Here is a 12934-nt window from a genome sequence, read left to right as displayed (position 1 = left end):
CTCCGCAGTCAAGGAAGCACGAGCGTCCGTAATAACATTTCCACCGCAACTAAAAACACGTTCGGATGCTGTGCTTGTGCCTTGACCGGTAAGAAATTTTTTGGCAAATTGTGCTACAACTGGACAAATATTTTGATGTATTTTCCACCAAACTAGGGGATTTTCTGAAAAATCTTGTATTTCCATAGACTTATATTTTCGCAATTCCGATTGTAACTTTTCCTCTTTCGATAAAGCTTTCATTGGATTTCCGGTACATGATGTTGTAGATGACAGTAAAGCTGCTATACCGCTCAAATTTTCCTTCCGTTGATTTTTTTGATGTTTAATTATGTTTTCAACTTGTACTTCACCTAAGTTCATTTCCAAATAATTTTCAATTGTGGTGATCTCTTCTACATTAAAGTACGTTACTTTAAACCTAGGGTCCAAGTAAGTGCATATTTTCAAAATTTTGTTAACATTTTCGTCATCATATTTGCTATTTATATAGGACAAAATAGTTGATTCAATTTTTGTAATAATTATATTTTTCTCTTCTGTTATATTATTGTCATTTTCTGATTTAGAAACTGTATCAGAATTTATTTTTTTCAGTAAAGGTATTATTACACTTGCAGTTACATATGTTTCTCCAGCCATATGACTTGAAAATTCTTCATATTTAGCTATAGTTTCAATCAACCTCAAGCAAATCGATGTCACGGAAATCAATGCTGAAGTCCCTATACTTGTTTTTGTGGTTCTCCGTAAATAAGGTATTTATTGCATGATAATTTGAATGTATGCATTTGATTAAATTAAGCAATGACCACCAACGTGTCACTGAATTTTTTTTACCGGTAATTGCAGTCTGGTTTGAATTTTCTTAAATTTATCAGTTAATATGTAACTATGATTTATTGAATTTTAAATAGCTTTAGACTTTGTAATAATTTGCTCAAACTTAGGTAATTCGAATACTTTAGACACAGCATTATTTATGATGTGGCCAAAACAACCGATACGATTCCACTTCAATAATTTCATGGCCGACATGATGTTGGTATCATTGTCTGTGGTACATATTGAAATTTTATCTGACTTTATATCCCATATATCTGTAGCTTGTTGTAGGTAAGTTTGTAGATTCTCGCCAGTGTGGCTTTCACATAGTTTATTACACTCTAATGTCATGCTTTCAAACACCCATTTCTCATTAATTATATGAGCAGTTAACGCTATGTATGGTTCCATCGCTAAAGATGTCCAACAATCTGTTGTTAGTGACACAAAATGATCTTTTATTTTATTTTGTATTATTTTACGTGTTTTCTCGTATATACCCGGAATATTGACATTCGAAATAGTTTTCCGACTAGGCATAATATAATTCGGTTGTAAAGTATGTATAAAATGTTTGAAGCCTTCTTTCTCAACAATAGAATAAGGCATCATCTCTGTCGCAATAAAATTGCATAAGGCGGTCGTAATTTTTTGTTCGGTTCTTTTAGGTAATTGTTTTATTACAAATTCCTCTAAAGTCGAATTTCCAGTGTTACCTTTAGAACTTGATGGTATTATAGTGCCAGTATTGGGTTCGTTATTTTTTGTTGATAGATTCAATGATTGCGAAGAAAGCACGCTAGATAGAGAGGATGTTTCTTCGATTGACATTTCTGAACTGAAAAAGCAATAAATGAAGCTGAAAATGGAGCCGTTACGCTATACTCAATCGAGTAGAAAGACCGTCTTTCAAAAAATCCATAAATTATGTAAAAATTAAAAATAAGAGAATTGGTAATATTTTCAAATCCATGAATTGTTTAATTTATACAATAATTAATATTAAAGTTGAAATTCCCCTCTATTTAACTTTAGTGACGTTTTCATGAAAGATGTAAGAAAACACAAATGCGCATCGTTCGTAGTCAAAGTTCCTAATTCGGATCGCTTCTTCTAGCGCATAAGATTCTACGTGACATCTCGTTCTTTCAACATTTCCTCCTGGATCGTTTTATTGATCTTTCAAAAAATTTAGATTTTTATAAAATTCAAACTTTAATTTTTTATTTTGAAAAACTAAAGCCCAGATTGAAATATTAAAATATCTTTCTCTTTAATTTTAGGGAACTATAAGCCAAAAGAAAAAAAGTAATGGTTCTATTGCCCTTTCGCTATTTATAAAATACTATGCGCTTGTCATTCAGTGGATTTGTTTGTTTAGATGTCTACTAAATAGAAAATGCCCCAAAGAAATGGTTAAAAATAATTAAGTTAATTCAATTAAAAATAATTTACTACTTTGGTTGTCATTTTCCCATATTTCATCAAAATAAGCGACTGTACTTATTCAAAGATAATCAAGTAAAACGACTGTATCGAAATTAAAATGTTACCTTTGTGAAAGATCACTACTGTCCTTATCCTTTTCTTGGATGGATTTTTTGTTGTTGTGAATTTCTCTATAAATAAGTGGGTGATGTATCATCAGATGTTTGTTCAAGTTAGATGTATTTCCAGAAAATTTTGGATTTTTTTTACATTTTAAACAAACTACAACTGTAGAATCGTCGCTAATTTGTCTTTTAAAGTACTCCCAAACTGCACTTCTATACTGCTGACTTTTTTGCATTTTTTGCTTTTATTGTGTAAAATACTATACGAAACAACCAACACCTTCGCTGTTGGTTATTAAAATTATTGGGAGGCGAGCTAAACACGAGAACATTATATGAACCTTTCCACTGTTTCCGAACAATATACTACCGGCTTTACCGGGTGTTGCATGGCGACGGGACGACAGACGCCGCGCCGTCGATGTGTCGATACTTTCGATACCTTCGATACTTTCGATACTTTCAATACTTTCGATACTTTGCGGGTATCGAGTATCGATACCGAGGTAGGTATCGATACCATCGACAAGTATCGATACTTTGCCCAGCACTAGAATTAAATCCGTTCGCTTATTAAGGCATTCGTTTAGTGTGGAGGGGCGCACGTTTCCTAAACTGTCCGGGCTCTGCTAATAATAAATGCTTTATTCCAACAGGTCTCCACCCAATTACAAGAATACAAAAAGAAAAAAAATACAAATGTAGTAACATACAAAAAAAAAACAATAGGTAGTAATGATAACAATTATAAGATATATGAATACATCAAAATGGAAAAATAGTATTATACAGGGTGAGCAAATTTGGGTGTTATTATAGGCTATCTCAGAAACTATAAGAGTACGAAAAAAGTAGGTGCCATCTCTTTTTTCTAGACTAATCCAATCCCGCAAACACCAAACCTCTATCGTCTTTTGTTTTTAAGTTATAGCCAAAATGTCAAATTTTCGTGATTTCAAAAAATGCTTTATTTCGTTTATTTCTGAAATTAGAGAAATGGGGTTGATACGTTCTTAAGACACTTTTTTAAGTAGAATATACTGCCGTTGAAAAATTTTTAAAATATTTAATGATTTTTGAGATACAACACAAAGTTGTATTTCTTTAAATACAAACTATACTTGATTATGATATTAATGAAAAGAACATATTCTTAGCTTTCCAATGATGTATCGCAAGTATGGTGTATTTGCGCAAAATAAGCGTTAATTTTCAATTCCAAAATAGTAAACGCTAAAGTTCAAACTTTTGATTATAGTAGGCGGGTTCGGACTGTAATTACTACCTAATATACGAATATGACAGAAAGTTCGTCTTGTACCATTATGCAGGATAAAGTTGGTTTTGTACCAACGAATAAAAACTTCGAATAGTTGATTTAAATTTCTCAGTGTCTTATCCCTGACTTTGTTCACCAATAAAAAATGATTTGTAGATTAAGTTTGTTTATTAAAAATACAAAAAACGTATTAATTAATGAATAATTAAATATGAACAACAACTTCAGGAACTAAACAGTCACAGAGTGTGTCATCTTCTTCTACTAAACCTACTGTTTGTAAGGTTAGAACAGTTGGATATCAATGAATGAAATCTTCGGTAGTATTTTCCCAGTTTTCCCCAACCATGAGATTTAGAAGATTTTTGATATTAGCAACCTTTTCTTTTGAAATTGGGTGAGATAGCGGAAGATTACGGATCATAAACTGGGCAGCGGACTTCCCATTGAAACGATGTTTATATGGGATATGGTGCCTTATCTATCATTTTCAAAGAATCATGTTTTAATTTTATCGCTTTATGTATTTAAAAATAATGAGGAATATTTAAGCAGGACACTCGTTTCGAAAAATTCACGAATGAAATGATCAGTAAACTCACGTTACTATAGTAACTAAGTGGCATTTAACGTTTTCTCGCTTACTATAATTAAAATTTTGAATATTAATCTTTAATATTTTAGAATTAAAAAATAACGCTTATTTTCCCCAAATACACCATGCGTGCAATAAATTACTTTTCAGTAACACCATAATCTACTATAGTTTGTAAAAAATTTTTTTAAAAAAATACAACTTTGTGTTGTATCTCATAAATCATCAAATATTTTTAAATTTTTTTAACGGCAGTATATTCTACTTAAAAAAGTGTCTTAAGGACGTATCAACCTCATTTCTCTAATTTCAAAAATAAACGAAATATCAGCATTTTTTGAAATCACGAAAATTTGACTTTTTGGCTATAACTTAAAAACAAAAGAAGATAGATGTTTGGTGTTTGCGGGATTGGATTAGTCTCGAAAAAAGAGACCGGGACATGGCACCTACTTTTTTCGTATCTCTTATAGTTTCTGAGATAGCCTATAATAACACCCAAATTTGCCCACCTTGTACGGTGTATGTAACATACAAATGGCCTAAAATTGAACAAAAATTTCAAAAATGTAATAAAATACAGGGTGTTCCATTTGAAATATGAAAATTGTCACCTCTTCCGGTGTAACCACAAGTACCCGAAACTTGAAAATATTTTAGTTAAAAAGCTGGCATCAAGCATCACAAGCCTGCAAATTTTCAAAAATTTCTAGGTATTCATGGCACACTAGGTTAAATATCGTTATGATATGTGTGCAAATTTTCAAACCTCCACTTCATTTGGTTATTCACTAGGTCACACTAGGCACTTAATTCATTGTCACACTAGGTAAATATCGATATGTGTGCATTTTTCAAAAAACCCTAATTATTTCCCAAACTATAAATGTTAGGTATAGGACAAATAGGATATAAAACATGTAAAATGAGACAACGAAAACGACTAAGTAATAAATTATGGGGGGTGCCATTTAAAAAAATGAAGTTATGATACTTCCAAGTTTCGAAAAGTTAATGTGCCATAGTAAAGTGACCAAACGTTCTAGACAGCCGTACTCGGCACTAAAACATACTCCATCATGTTGGTTAAGCATGTTCTGAATCCTAAATTGATATCCCAAAAATCGAGTTCTCTGATTTTTTGAACAAATGTCTGCTGGAGCAGATTTTTCTAGAAATATTCGAATAACTCGAGAATGGCCGAATCAAATTGTAAAAAGTAAAGTTATTCATAAACCTTGAAAACAGACAAATCCAAATATGTAAAAATATACTGGTGTGAAGTTATCTATAAATCCCAGCCATAAACTTAAAACATTAATAATTCCGTAACCAATACGATTTGGGTAACCAAATTTCACACACCGGTCACTCTTACCCTCAAGAACAGCTTACCACCACCATTTAGTAAAAAAAAAATTTTCAACCCCCACCCCCGAAAAAGGGATATTTTCACCCTGATGGGCACCTTCGAATTAAACGAAATTCTACCACATAATAGAACACACTTCTAAGTATTTTTATCAATTTTCAAAACACCGTAAGCCCTAACGGTTTTCGAGAAAAGAAATCATTCTTATAAACCGCGGATGGGACTTTAGGGGTGAATTTGACAGAAAAGTTTCAGAATAGTTTTATCTATCTAACTGAAATTTTTCCAATGTATTTATCATCTCCATAAAAAAATCTAGGCATAAATTGAACGGGGTTGGTTGCGTTTAGTAGTTTAGAAGGGTAGGTTGAAAGTACAAATAGGGTCAAAACGTGCCCTATTATGAGTTAAACATATTACCCAAAGCGTTTATGATTTTTGAGAAAAAAAAATTAAACCAGAATTTTTACACCTGTATAATATATAGGGTGATTCATAAGTAATGGGCCAAATTGTAAATGTACGTTCAGGAGGCCAAAATAATAATATTTTCATTAACAATAATGGGTCTTAGTCTGCTCCTTACTGAGATACAGGATGTTAAAGCGAAAAAAATAAAATAGATTTTTGTTAATAGATCAGCTACTTTGCTACATAATGACTCATAGTTGACTTATAGTTTTTGTAAGGGTAAACAATAATGTGTGAGAGGATTTGAGTTAACTCGTAGATGTCGCCACATGCGCCATATGAATTATGAAACGTCAATGAGCTTTTACGTTTAATGAATAGTTTAAAACATTTTATTGTTAAGTAAACTGATTCATTCTTGTCCTAACATAAATCAAAATGCCGAGACATAATCACTTTTCAAACGAAGAAATGAGAGACGCGTTTACGCACAAGAACGTTTTTCTGGGCAAGCAGCATCCAGAAAATATCGTGAAATGTACCCTTACAGAAGGCAGCCAAACCGGAAGATATTTCAAAATATTTATAATCGATTGGGTGAAACAGGTTCATTTCGTCCAAAATATCATACAGGACGTCCTAAGATTATCACTCCGCAGCAAGAAGATGAAATTTTGGTAAGAATTGCGCAAAATTCTGAAATAAGCACTCGTCGATTGTCTGCAGCAACTGGAATAAGCCAACCATCCGTGACTAGAATTTTACACAAGGAAAATTTATATCCCTATCATTTTATACCTGTGCAAAATTTACTTCCAACAGATTATCGAATCAGAGTTCAATTTTGTCAGTGGCTAAAAGGAAAATTGAATAATAATCCAACATTCCTAAATAACATCCTTTCACGGATGAAGCAACCTTTACCAGACGCGGAGTTTTTAATTGGCGAAATAGTCATGCCTGGGAAACCGAAAACCCTCGTTTAAAAAAAGATAGACATTTCCAGCACGAGTTTAAAATAAATGTGTGGTGCGGTGTAATAGGCAATACATTACTGGGCCCAGTTGAATTACCTCCTAATTTAAATGGAGCTCTTGGGAGATCTTCCATTACAACTAAGAAGAAATATGTGGTTCATGCAAGACGGTGCTCCTCCACATTTTTCACGTGCTGTGCGCGAACATCTGAATGAAACATTCCCTCACCGTTGGATTGGACGTGGTAGTGAATTTCAGTGGCCACCATGTGTGGGGTTACATGAAATCAATGGTCTATGCTGAACCTACTATAAATACACGAGACGAGTTATGGAATAGAATTCAAGATGCAGCCAATTCAATACGAAATAATCCTGCTACATTTTTTAAAGTCAGACAATCCTTAACCAAACGGTTAAATGCGTGTATAAATGCTGGTGGTGGTCATGTTGAAAACCTTTTGCAGTAGCTCATAATTAAGCTTAAATTTAATTTAACTTCGCACAACATTAACATGTAGGTTTTGATAACAGTTGTCGTAAGTGGTCTTAGTTCAAGTCTGTTCTAATGTTGTATTTCGTTTTATTAACTGGCGTACAATAAATTGTTTTATTACGTAATTTTTTTATGGTTTCAGTTTAATATTGTTATCAATTATCAATTACGGTTAGGTAAATGTCAACATTCCATGCCATGCTTGTGTCTTAACAGATTAATGCTACGTCGACCACCGTGAAATGTAGTGTAGTGAATTAGTAAAATTCAAATATCTCGAAAATCGTTAATATTTTCAAGATCAAAGAAGTATAGCTTTTTTCTACAGAAATGATGGGGCTATCCAAATTAAACAAGTATGTTGTAAAATAATGAGCGATAAAAAATTTGTAGCTGATTTCATCTAATTCATATGGCGCATGTGGCGACATCTACGAGTTAACTCAAATCCTCTCACACATTATTGTTTACCCTTACAAAAACTATAAGTCAACTATGAGTCATTATGTAGAAAAGTAGCTGATCTATTAACAAAAATCTATTTTATTTTTTTCGCTTTAACATCCTGTATCTCAGTAAGGAGCAGACTAAGACCCATTATTGTTAATGAAAATATTATTATTTTGGCCTCCTGAACGTACATTTACAATTTGGCCCATTACTTATGAATCACCCTGTATATATTAATATTTTGCCGACGCAACGACGACACCATTTGGGAGCGCGGTCGAAGTTAATAAAGAAATAGTGATATTCAGAAACTTATTTTTGATGTTAATAAATGTATAGGGAATTCCTTTTTAACTTCTTTTCGGTAAAAAGGTCACTTAAGCAGGTACGTAGCTTACGAGTTAGTGCATTGTAAGTACACTTACACCAGCTTTGACCAGTCATAGCGATAGGATTAGGAACTAACGATATACTCCACAACCATCACCAGAAGTCCCAATATTCTCACCTCTTCCGCTTCCTTCTTTCCTTAAATCCTAAAGGAATACAAATTTGCACAATTCCTCCCTGCAAAAACTTCGAGTCTGTGAACGTATGATATTATAATTTCTATGTCATGCTATAAATAAATACTCTCTATGCCTTTATAGGAAATCAATCATTACATTCGAGGGTTTTGTGCTGAAAAGCAAATCAATTGTACCGACATTGAAGCAATTGTTAACAGAAACATGATGGAAGGGTAACACAACGTAAAAATGTTTCTTTTCTTATGTATTTAATACAAATTTCTACATAGGATGGCATTCACTTAAATGAATTATAAGCAAGCATTATATGCAAGTAATTATAATCATATTCTCAATCCATTACACAATTTAATTATAAGTAAAACAGTCCATTAATATAATAAATTTCTTTCTCTATCAAAAATCCACCTTCCAAATCATCCTAAAATTCACCCCCAAAGTCCGCGTCGCGCTGTACACCTATAGAGTCTAATAACAATTATTTTTTCTCGGAAACTATTATACCTTACGGTGTTTCGATGGTCGATTTAAATCGCTAAAGGCATCCTCTAAATCATCCTAAAGTTTCATCAATTTTGGAGGTGCCCAACGGGGTGAAAACATCCATTTTTCTGGGGTGGGGAAGAAAAATTTTTTTTTACCAAATGGGGTAGTAAACTGTTCTCGAGGGTAAGAGTGACCTGTGTGTGAAATTTGGTTACCCAAATCGTATTGGTTACGGAATTGTTAATGTTTTAAGTTTATGGCTGGGATTTATGGATAACTTCACACCAGTTAGAAATATACAGGTGATCAGTGGCGTCGACTTTTTAATATTTAAGGGGGGGCAGAACTTTTTCAAATGATGCACCTTTTTACAATACAATTGTACACTTTTACAATTTTCCGGGGGGGCTCAAGCCCCGTAGCGCCGACTTCGGGGGGGCTGAAGCCCAGCAGCCCCCCAGTAGTCGGCGCCACTGCAGGTGATCCATTTAAAAAAGTAAAGTAGGTCGTGACTTCCGGCATAACCGGAAGTGCTAGAAATCTGAAAATATTTTAGTCGAAAAGAACGCAATTGATAATACTTAAATCTGAATTTTCAAATTTTTATTTTGGACAGAACCCTATATAGTTCTAATGGACGGTCGTCGTGGATGACCTGTATTGATATTTTTTTTTCTGTTCAAATAATTTTGTATCTTATTCTTATTATCATTATTTCTGGCTTAATAAACAGTTTATTATTATTATCTACGAATAATTATTTTGGACTTAGTTGGTTTTGGAAAAGTGCTCCTCGTATTTAAATATTTAACGGGTAAATGATAAGGGGTAAATGCCATTTACAAACTTGCCAGGGAAAGATCTCGAACAAGTTTAAACATTTATTAAGTGTTTTATAACAATTTTAAAAATAGGTCGTAAAATCCTTAAAATTCCATGAAGTGACTTCTTTACTTGTTTATATTAATGGATTTACCGTCGCAATCCTTCTGCGCAACCCACCGACCAAGATTTACAACTTTCTTGTCCAACTTTGAATTGAAAAAATTAAACATCTTTATGCGTCATTAGTAAAAATGTTTTGTAGGTCAACGTGATTCGACTAATCATCAAAAATATAACGGCAATTAACCATAAAAAGGCAAATATATAGAAATAACAGAACTTTATTAAAATCAATACAAAATCACATTTTTATGTCTCGAAATATACTTCATAAAATTAACTATTATTACTAACTTTATTATTTCGTTATACAAACTAATATCATTCTAATGATTTTTAACTTAAAAATCTGTCCCTATCCTAAACAATATAATATTATAATAATTATTTCATTAGTTTAATCATAAGGCACATTATCTAATTAGAAATGAAACCAAAATCTTTTACAAACAATAAAAGACATCTTACTTTTATATCTTATCCCAAATTAAGGCATATTATCACTCTTATTGTTGTTAGTAAATTTAGGAAGGCACTTTAATTTCTTAATCAACTCACTATCACCAGTTTCACCTTTCGAAGGACTCAAATTTAACCTTCTCCTTAATTTCGAACTTATTTCCGGTCGTTGTTTAACGTATTTTTCGGGCGTTTTATCTTTTGGGGCACACAACAAATCGCACCTGTTGAAATTCAACGGCGACCACGTCTCAGGAATTCTTCTTGGCCCCCGATGCATTATTATTATCTCCTCGGGCGATGCTTTTTTCGGCGTTCCATTACCTTTATTAAATTCAGATAAAACAGGCCTTAAATCTGCGTTGTTTTCTTCTAAATTAATCTCCTCCATTTTTAAAGGTCCTTATATTAACGGTTTGTAATCATTTAACCTCAAAAAATCACTTTTAAACTTACATTTTAACCAATTTATGAATGATGGTGATTAGTTTTTAATCAATTTTAGAGTTACGGGGTTGTTAAGTTGATATTGGACGAGTTACTTTGGAATTTGTTGGAAAATGAGGTTGGAAATAACGAATTTTGCGCGCTTTATACTGATTTAACCGCCATTTAAAGTCATTTGACGTTTAACGGTTTTTTAAACGCAAGTAGTGCCATCTATGAAGCAAGTTCCATTAAAATAAAATTATTAATTTAATTTTAGATTTATTTGGTATTTTTAATGTTATTAAATTAAAAGTGGTTAAAATAATTAAATTTAAGTCATATTTTAAGCCCCACTCATATCACAATTTCCGGAGTTTTGTAACGAACAAACTAATGCTGCATTTTCTTAAAAATACCAAATAACAAAACTGAATTGTTGAGAATTCTTGGTCTACTCAAATTTTTTACAAAATATATTCCTAATTTGTCAAAATTAACATACAAAATAAGAGAATTAACGAAAAATAATGTTAAATTTGTTTGGAAACAGGAACATGAAAAAAAGTTAGATTATTTAAAAGATTTACTAACTAAAGTGCCCACTTTAGGAATATTTGATTCCTCAAAATCCATCATAATTCAAACGGATGCGTCAAGTGAAAGCTTAGGTAGTTGTTTAATGCAGGAAAAACTAATTGCTTTTGCATCACGAGCTTTAACAACAACTGAAAAGAGATAATAAAATATTTGGATAAGACTGCAGAGAATGTTACTCAGATCATTAAAATACGATTTGGGAATAAAATATGTGCCAGGTAAAGATATGTATGTTGCATGAATATACATTGTCAAGATCATTTTTGAATGATGTAATTCCTGATGACCCAGAAATGGAATATATAATTCATACATTGTATATGAATTTAAACATGAGTGAATTAAGAAAGAGACGATGGGTGATGAAATATTATCCCAATTAAAAATCTTTAGATACGAAATGGCCCAATCACATAAAAAATTTGAGCCCTGAACTTAAAATGTATTTTAGGTTTAGAGATGAATATTTCGAATGGGTTAGTTAATATTTAAAAACACTAAATTATTAGTACCAAAAAAATTAAGACGGGATATGTTGGCTATTATACATGAAGGACACTTGGGTATGGAAAAGTGTAAATTAAGAGCAAGACAAATATTTTATTGGAACAACATGACGAAAGATATAGAAAGATTTATAAATGGTTGTCAAGTTTGTCAAATTCACAGGAACTCTAATACAAAACTACCATTATTGAATAGAAAAATTCCGACAAGACCATGGGAAATATTGTCATCTGATTTATGTGAATATAAAGGTAAGATTTTCTTTGCCTTGGTGGATTTTTATTCAAACTGGATAGAGTAGATTCGCTGCACCAGATATTTTAATATCCGATAACATACCGTTTAATTCAACAAAAATGAAAATCTTTGCTAATAATTGGAATTTCAAAAACGAATTTTCTATACCTTTTCAAGCTCAAATTGGCACTAATCAGAATCAAAATGACATTAGTCAAAATCATATTGGCAATGTCTTTAAATTGGCATTAGTCAAAATCAAATTGACAATAATCAAAATTAAAATGGCATTAGTCAATATCAAATTGGCAATAAACAATATCATATTGGCATTAATCAACAAATTTAGCACTAATCAAAAGCAAATTGGCATTAAACAAAATCAAAATGACATTAGTCCATATATTGGCACCAAACAATATCAAGATGGCATGAAAAATAAATGTATAAATTGGTGTCAAACAATTGTTAACTTATCGGTTATTGTAAAGTTTATGGTAATTTATTGCGAGATTTCAACTATTATATTCACACGAGATGCCTTATTTAAACAAATATGCTGCTGCAAACCTGAGGACACAGATTTGCGCTTTGTATAATGCCAATGGTGACTGGCGTAATCTTGCAAACGTACTACAGGTGCCAAAAAGAACCGCGTATCGATGGGTTAACAACCAAGAACAACCGGAAAAGCAGCGAGGAGGTAAACGTAGAGCTAAAATAACTGATGAGCACCGTCTATTCCGAAAATCCTAAAATTACTCTTAAAGGACTGAGTGAAAAAATC

This window comes from Onthophagus taurus, chromosome 11 (assembly GCF_036711975.1).
Source record: "Onthophagus taurus isolate NC chromosome 11, IU_Otau_3.0, whole genome shotgun sequence".
Classification (NCBI taxonomy): Eukaryota; Metazoa; Arthropoda; class Insecta; order Coleoptera; family Scarabaeidae; genus Onthophagus; species Onthophagus taurus.
Note: the sequence above shows the minus strand (reverse complement) of the source record.